The sequence below is a fragment of the Ailuropoda melanoleuca genome, chromosome 9, assembly GCF_002007445.2.
Source record: "Ailuropoda melanoleuca isolate Jingjing chromosome 9, ASM200744v2, whole genome shotgun sequence".
NCBI lineage: Eukaryota > Metazoa > Chordata > Mammalia > Carnivora > Ursidae > Ailuropoda > Ailuropoda melanoleuca.
Window position 1 is genome coordinate 80,135,657 of NC_048226.1, and position 8,516 is coordinate 80,144,172.

The following is an 8,516-nucleotide window of genomic DNA, read 5'->3' on the forward strand; positions in this document are numbered from 1 at the left end:
CCTTCTCTATAGCTGCCTTTCCCTTCTCTTTCTCTTATAAGGACATTGCCATTGGATATAGTGTCCATCCAGGATGATCTCATATTAAGATTCTTAACTTAAATATGTGTGCAATGACTCTGCAAAGCCACATTCATTGGTTTCACGGGATGGGATATGAATTTTTGTTTTTTGGCCATTATTTAACTGGCTAGTCAGAAATTGGTGCAATGGATTCTGTGGGAGGGATAATGTGAACTGATTTATAGAAAAAAAAAGAAAGTAGCATGCTTTAAAGTGAAAAGTGATCAATGTAGAAAAAATAATATAATGTATAAATATATGGAAAGTCAATTGAGACCAGGTCAGAGAAGACTGAACATAAGACCAGGAATGTTGGAAATTATCTGGTAGGCAATGAGGAAGCATTGAGTTACATTTAGGAGGGAGATCACATGTTTAGAGTTTTGTTTTTAAGAAAACTATTAGGTATGAAGAGAAAAGAGAGTAATGAGAGTAAAGAATGAAGACTGAATATTCTAGCCAGTCAGCCATAAGAAAGAAGGAAATCCTGCCATTTGCAAGAATACGGAAGGACATTATTATGCTGAGTGAGACAAGTCACATGGACAAATAGTGCTCTCTCTTATATGTGGAATCTAAGAAAGCCAAGCTCATGGAAACAGAGTTGAGTTGTGGATATCAGGACTAGGGGGTGGGGCAATTGAGAGGCGTTGATCGAAGGATTCAAACTTGCAGGTACAAAGCGAATGAGTTCTAGAGATCCAATGCACAACATGGTGATCATAGTCAACAGTACTGTATTATATATTCCAGAGTTGCTGGGAGACTAAATCTTAAATGTTCTCACCACAAAAAAGAAATGGTAATTATATGACCTGATAGAGGAGCTAGCTAATTCTAGGTGGTAATAATAGAGCAATATATAAATGTATCAAATGAACATGCTCTACATTTAATCTTACACAATGTTATATGTCAATTATATCTCAATTAAAAAAAAAACAGAAATTTAAGCTAGTAGGAGGAATATTGGAACTGACCTTTTCCTGGCCATGATATTTCAGCCTATAAATGACTTTCACTAATGAGAGTTGAGAGGAAGAAGGGACCTCTTGCCTTCTGCGGCATGAATACTTTCGCCTTCACAGGTCCTTTTCTTCAACGCCTCTCTAAACCCTCTGGGCAGCACCCCCAGGTACCTCTGCTTTCTTTAACACCACTACACAGTAGAAATGCAATGAGAGCTACATATAGACTTTTACATTTTTCAATAGCCACATAAAAAGTAAAATGGAACAGACAAAATTAATTGTAATAGTATTTTAAACCAATACACTTAAAATAGCATTTCAATATGTAATCAGTATAAAAAATTATGAATAAGATCTTGTTACAGATTGAATGTTTGTGTCCTCCCCAAATTTATATACTGAAACCTCTGTAATGATATTTGGAGGTAGGACCTTTGGCAGGTGATTAGGTCATGAGGATGAAGCACTCATGAATAGGACTCAAGCCTTTACAAGAGAGACCCTAAAAATCTCCCTCACCCTGGGGCCATGTGAGGGCAGAGCAAGAAGACAGCCAATCTATGGACAGGATGCAAACTCCCACAGACACGCTACAGATCAGTGCCTCATCTTGCACTTCCCAGCCTCCAGAATTGTGAGATATAAATTTCTGTTGTTTAGAAGCCACCCAAGTCTATGGTACTCTGTTATAACAGCCCAACAGACTAAGACAGATCTTTTACTTTTTTTTTTCAAGGCTTTGAATCTCGTGTGTATTTCATATTATACCACATCTCAGTTCAGATTAGTCACATTTCCAGGGCAAAGTGGACATACGAGGTTGACAGCCATCCTATCGATCATCCCAGCTCTGTAAAGTATCCTAGTCTATGTGTTTGTCTCAATAAGATAATTTGAAATCTGGCAGTCACATCTCATAGAATGAAAGGAACATGTAGAGAAACAAGTAACAATGTGTTTCTATGCATGCCAGTATTTCTTTTCTCTGTATATTTCCTTCTCTTGCTTTTTCCTTTCTCCTTTTAAGCAGAAACTTACATCCATCTTGCTTGGGAACTAGTCTTCCTTATTTTATGTTTGCACCCCTCCCTCTGGTATTTTCCATATTACCCCATGCCCTGCCCACTAATGACAACTTGTTTGAGCATGCCTATTTAATGTTGCATTACAACAATAATTATGATTTATTTTGTTCACATCACGATCCTAAAATGCTGAAGAGTTGGCATTAACACTTACATTCTCCAGATATTCCCAGAGGCAACTGTACTTTGCAATTTGATGTGAAGTGCAGGTGTTAGAAATAAAAGTGGGCCTGAAAACAGAGCTGCTGGGCACCACTGTTATTTTGTATCCCCTTCTGGCTTGAAATGTGATGCTTTGATGGCACTACTATATGTACTATCCTGACAGATCTCCCTGTAGGCACACTTAATGGATGAAAAGGCTAAGGCAAAGAAGAAAGATTAATTAGCTCGTCTGAGGTCACTTAATGATACAGTGGCAGAGAAATAGAGATATGTACACAGAAACATGAATTTGTAGGAATTTACACAAAGTACTTGGCAACTTAATTTTCCTTGATGAGAACCACAACTACAGTGTCAAGAACAGTAACTTCTGGGTACCAACCACTCTAAATGAATTTAAACTCAGTCATGAGTGTCATGTAAATGCCTTTGTATTAATTTCATATTTGCTGTCAATCTTTCTTACATGAAAACTGACCTGATTCTTTATCTTGAGCTTTCTAAGGGCTGTTATTTGTTATGCAATCTAATGAAAGCATGTTTTTGTTGCTTAGTTCCCCAAAAGGACCTCACATTTCTACTTCATACAAAAATTTTTCTTTTCGAATCCTCATCACTTACATCAGAGTTCATAAAACCCTACCCATTAGCTACCAGTTACATACAGATCTTTTCAATTATATTTTTGAAGCCAGAAAGACGACAGTTTGATCACGTAAATTTGATGACAGAGCAGATGATGTATATTATAAATAAGTATTGCATGAGAAGATAATGTAAATATCAGTTACCAAATTATAACACTAAAATTCCTAAAGTTTGAAGCGCGAGGGATAGAAGAAAGTAACCTGAGCTAATGGTGATGGTGACACAGTACCTGAAAATATAAGCCGTCTCAGCATCCTCTTGGTTTACTGCTTGATTGATTGATTTATATTCCAAGACGGTCTTAAGGTTCCCCTCAGCTTGACTAAATTTTAGACAGATTTCTTCCTGATTATAGGCCTTAATCTCTTTTTTTAGAACACTTACTTTAGAAAACTTGCTATATAAATTATTTGTCACTTTGAGATGTAAATAATTATATATATATATATATATAATGGTTTATTTGTAATATTATATATAGTTTTAAATGTAAATGTATATATAATATTATATATACAGTTTTGTCACCAGTTAAACCCCCAAACCTGACCTCTACTGCCCACCTGCTTATACTCACTGACCTTTGTACCACATTTTTCCTTAAGCTCTTCTTTCCAGCTTGTCTCTTAATTCAGACAAATGGAAACCAAAACCACCCCTCAAGTGATAGCAACTGCCCTAGCAAGACCTCCCACCAGCCCAGACCACCCAGACCAGTTTGATTGTAACCCCTAGCTCACACCTGTGTAGATAGACCATGAAGTGACCTCTAGAATGCCCAACAGCTATCTTTACCTCATTATAATACTAAAATTTCTGCCCAAGGAGGAGCACAGCCTCCTCTACATAATGTACAATGTACGTATAGGCATGTTTCCTTAAGGCACCTGCACAGCCTTATGCTGTGCTTATGCCTCTTCATATGATGACAAGGTTTCTCTACCTAAATATTCATCTTAACCCTAAATCAAAGGAACCCGTTCACCCTTGCTCAGGGAGTCATGGCTTTGGNTCCCATAACGCTGGGATCAAGATTTGAGCTGAAGGCAGAGGCTTAACCGCTGTGCCACCCAGGTGCCCCTATTTATATATTTTTTAAAAAGATTTTATTTACTTATTTGACAGAGAGGGAGAGTAGCAAAGGGAGAAGGAGAAGCAGACTCCCCAAGGAGTAGGGAGCCTGATTTCCAGACTCCAAACCAGGACCGTGGGATCAAGATTTGAGCTGAAGGCAGAGGCTTAACCGCTGTGCCACCCAGGTGCCCCTATTTATATATTTTTTAAAAAGATTTTATTTACTTATTTGACAGAGAGGGAGAGTAGCAAAGGGAGAAGGAAGAAGCAGACTCCCCAAGGAGTAGGGAGCCTGATTTCCAGACTCCAAACCAGGACCGTGGGATCAAGATTTGAGCTGAAGGCAGAGGCTTAACTGACTGAGCCACCCAGGCTCCTGAAAAACAATATTATTTAGAATAATAAAACATTTATAGCAATTAAAAGTTTCAGTGATAAGGAATCATAATATGTACCATTATAGAAACCTTAAATTCATGACTTGAGACTTAAACTGTTTTTAACATGCAAATACTCATGTTGTTTTTGCAGTTTAAAGACTAAGTACAGGTGAGCCAGGGTGACTCAGTCAGCTAGGCAGCTGCCTTGGGCTCAGGTCATGGTCAGTCCTGGGATCGAGCCCACGTAGGGCTCCCCAGCCTGCGGGGAGCCTGCTTCTCCCTTTCCCTCTGACGGTTGCTCCTCCTGCCTGTGCTTGCTCTCTCAGTCAAATAAATATATAAGAGCTTTAATTTTTTTTTTTAAAAAAGAGTATAGTACAGGTATCATTACCCATTTTTAATTTGAAAAAATTTATATAGAATATAATTTTGTAAATTTGTATATACTAAAATCCAAACTTTAAAATAGTACTTGCTGGGTTTGAACAACTTTAATTTTCTTCTTTAAAAATACTATATCAATTAACTTCTCTGCAATTAACAAATACAGTAGAAACAAGAACTTATACGATATTTTCCTTAAATTAAAAAAACTGTTCAAACTTCCTTGCGTGAATTTACGATTATTTACAAATTCAGGTCAAAATTCACTGAATAGACGGTGCTAGGGGAAAATTGACTTGTGCATATTTTATTGTTCACACAGCTGTCTTAATTACTAGTAAATTTGAAACAGTGAAGTTTTTTTTTTCTGTCCTACACCCTTCAGCTATTTTTTAACTTCTTTATCTTTTATGCCTTATGATCAACTGAAATTAAAAGGAAGTAGTTTTAATTTAATACAAAAGTTAATTGTTCAGCACATTCTGCCAGTTAGTCTGGTCTTAGGTCTACAAGTACTTTGCCTGAAGCAGTACAATTGTGGTTACTCAACATACATACCATTCAGAGGATGTATGTATTTCAAGACCCACTTTGCACAGGCTGGCCACAGAGTTCCCTTCTGTTACCAGTATGTAATGATAGCTTCATTGAGCTAAGTATTATTTTTAGCAGAGTTGGTCTTCCATAGCCTGTAGCAAAGAAGATGGAAAAAAACGACAAAAACACTAAACTTCCATTTTGTAACATGTGTTACTATAGGCACTATACTGTGTAGACTATACCACCTGGAGAACACAGGAAGAAATGGGGAGAGGGTAAATTATCTTCCTTGTATATATTGTGGGAATGTAATTTCTTAAGGGCGAGTGAGGGAAAAAGATACTCCTTCAATTGTGTTGTATCCAATATGCAGAACAATTGTCAAGCCATCCTTTCAGAATTAAGTATCAAAGTTCAGGGGACTGAATGGGTAAAATAAAAATCAATTTGAGACATTTTTATTCTCCTTTATCTGGGCCAAACTAAATTTCTTTCATAGATTCAGATTAGCTCTGATTAATATTTCTGATTTTTATATTCTCCTGATCTCAAAATTTCTTTGGTGCAGTCTACCTATCCTTAAGATTTAAAAAAAAAAATTTAATGCAAAATTTAATTTTAACAGAGAATATGTACATACTAGATTACTAATCTTTTCTTTTATACCTTATTTCCTAAAAGCTCTTCTTATATTTATTTGCTTGAGAGAGAGAGAATGAGAGAGGACCCTCATGAGTGGGGGAGGGGCAGAGGGAGAGCATCTTCAAGCAGACTCCTCCACCCCTGAGCATGAAGTCTGACGCAGGTCTCCATCCCACGACCCAAGAGATGGTGACCTGAGCTGAAATCAAGAGTTGGACGCTTAACTGACTGAGCCACCCAGGTGCCCCTAAAAGCTCTTATAATTTCTCCTAGTCTTCAACCAATATTTATTAAATATATTAAAGATAAAGTGACATAAGTAATAAATATGCTTTCCTTTCTTAGGGAAAGAAAAAAATTGCTTCAAATTTCATAAATGTGAACAGAATATAATTATGCAATTTATGCATCATTCATAGGAATCTATTTAAATTTTCTAAAATAATAAAATGAACTTTTCACAACAAGTGTGCTGCCAAAACAGGTGTCATGAAAACCACCACTAAACCTAAACCAAAATGGGAAAGGAAAAGACCCATATCAACATTTTGGTCATCGACACATAGCTTCAGGCAAGTCTACCATTACTGGTCATCTGGTCTACAGATGAGGTGGGATCAACAAAGGAACTATCAAAAAATTTGAGAAGGAGGCTGCTGAGGTGGGAAGGGGCTCCTTAAAGGATCCCTGGGTCTTGGATAAACTGAAGGCTGAACGTGAGCATGGTATCACCATTGATATCTCCCTGTGGAAATTTGAGACCACTAAGTATTATGTGACCATCATTGATGCCCCAGGACACAGAGGCTTCATTAAAACATGATGGCAGGCTCATCTCAGGCTGACTGTGCTGTCCTGATTGTGGCTACTGGTGTTGGTGAATTTTAAGCAGTTATCTCCAAGAACGAACAGACCCATGAGCATGCCCTTCTGGCTTACACACTGCGTGTGAAACAACTAATTGTTAGTGTTAACAAAATGGATTCTCTTGGGCCACCCTACAGCCAGAAGAGATGCAAAAAACTGTTAAGGAAATCAGTACTTAACATTAAGAAAATTGGCTACAAGTCCAACACAGTAGCATCTGTGCCAGTTTCTGACTGGAATGGTGACAACAGGCTGGAGCCAAGTGCAAACAAGCCTTGGTTCAAGGTGGCCACTTACAAAGATGGCAACGCCAGTGGAACCACACCGCTTGAAGCTCTGGATTGCATTCTGCCACCATGTCATCCAACTGACAAGCCCTTGTGTCTGCACCTCCAGGACATCTACAAAATTGGTGGTGTGGTACCGTCCCTGTGGGCCCCGTGAAGACTGGTGTTCTCAAATACAGCGTGGTGGTCACTTTTGTTCCAGTCAAAGTCACAACTGAAGTAAAATCTGTTGAAATGCACCATGAAACTTTGCGTGAGTTTCTTCCTGGAGACAATGTGGCCTTCAATGTCAAGAACATAGCTGTCAAAGATATTTGTCGTGGCAATGTGGCTGGTGATAGCAAAAATAACCCAATAATGGAAGCAGCTGGCTTGATGGCTCAGGTGATTATCCTGAACCATCCAAATCAGAGCTGGATATACACCTGTGCTGGATTGTCACACCGCTCACATTGCTTGCAAGGTTGCCGAGCTGAAGGAGAAGTTTGATCGTCATTCTGGGAAAAAGCTGGAAGACGGCCCTAAGTCCTTAAAATCTCATGATGCTGCTATCATTGATTCGGTTCCTGGCAAGCCTGTGTGTTGAGAGCATATCTCCTCTGGGCCGTTTTACTGTTCATGACATGAGACATACAGTTGTTGTGAGTGTCATCAGAGCAATAGATAAAAAGGCAGTTGGAGCTGTCGAGGTCACCAAATCTGCCCAGAAAGCTCAGAAGTTTAAATAAATATTATCTCCAATTTCTGCCACCCCAGTCTTAATCAGTGGTGGAAGAGTGGTCTCAGGACTGTTTGTGTCAATTGGCCATTCAAATTTAACAGTAAAAGATGAGTTAATGATAACCATGGATCGTAAAACCTCAAAAGGAAAGGAGAAGGTTTTGTGGACCATCTGGTTTTGTGAGTGTGTGCGGCAGTTTTAAGTTTTTAGTTTTTAAAATCAGTACTTTTTAATGGGAACACCTTGACCAAAAATCTGTTATGGAATTTTGAGACCCATTAAAACAAAAGTTTAATGACAAAAAAATAATAATAAAATGAAATTTTTTGGTTAAGGAATTCTGTTTTAAGTAACAGTAATTTAATACTTCATGCTAATTAGTAACTTGTTTGTTTCCCATTCCTTTTCTGGAACAGTTAATGCTCTCAGGTTTCCCCACATAGACGGGAAGCAAATGAAGCTTTACTGACTTGTTCCCAACATTCTTTTGTCACTAAATAGGCTGCCTAGTCAGAACTCCTAAATAAAACATCACCATGGTTCAGAATTGGAAGCTCAGAGGAATTCCCAGGAAAGGTTTCTTTTTCATGTGCTTCTCCAACAGAATTTCAGGAACCATGCCCAGCTCAGTTCCTACCTGCCCCTAAGGTTTGCTGCAAGATACAACTCTGTTTTGGAAACCAAAGATG

General features: G+C 38.2%; 1 pseudogene; it reads left to right on the forward strand.

The window, feature by feature from the left end:
• Positions 1-6,470: 6,470 nt before the first annotated feature.
• LOC100477814 lies at positions 6,471-7,834 on the forward strand (annotated as a pseudogene).
• Positions 7,835-8,516: the final 682 nt, after the last annotated feature.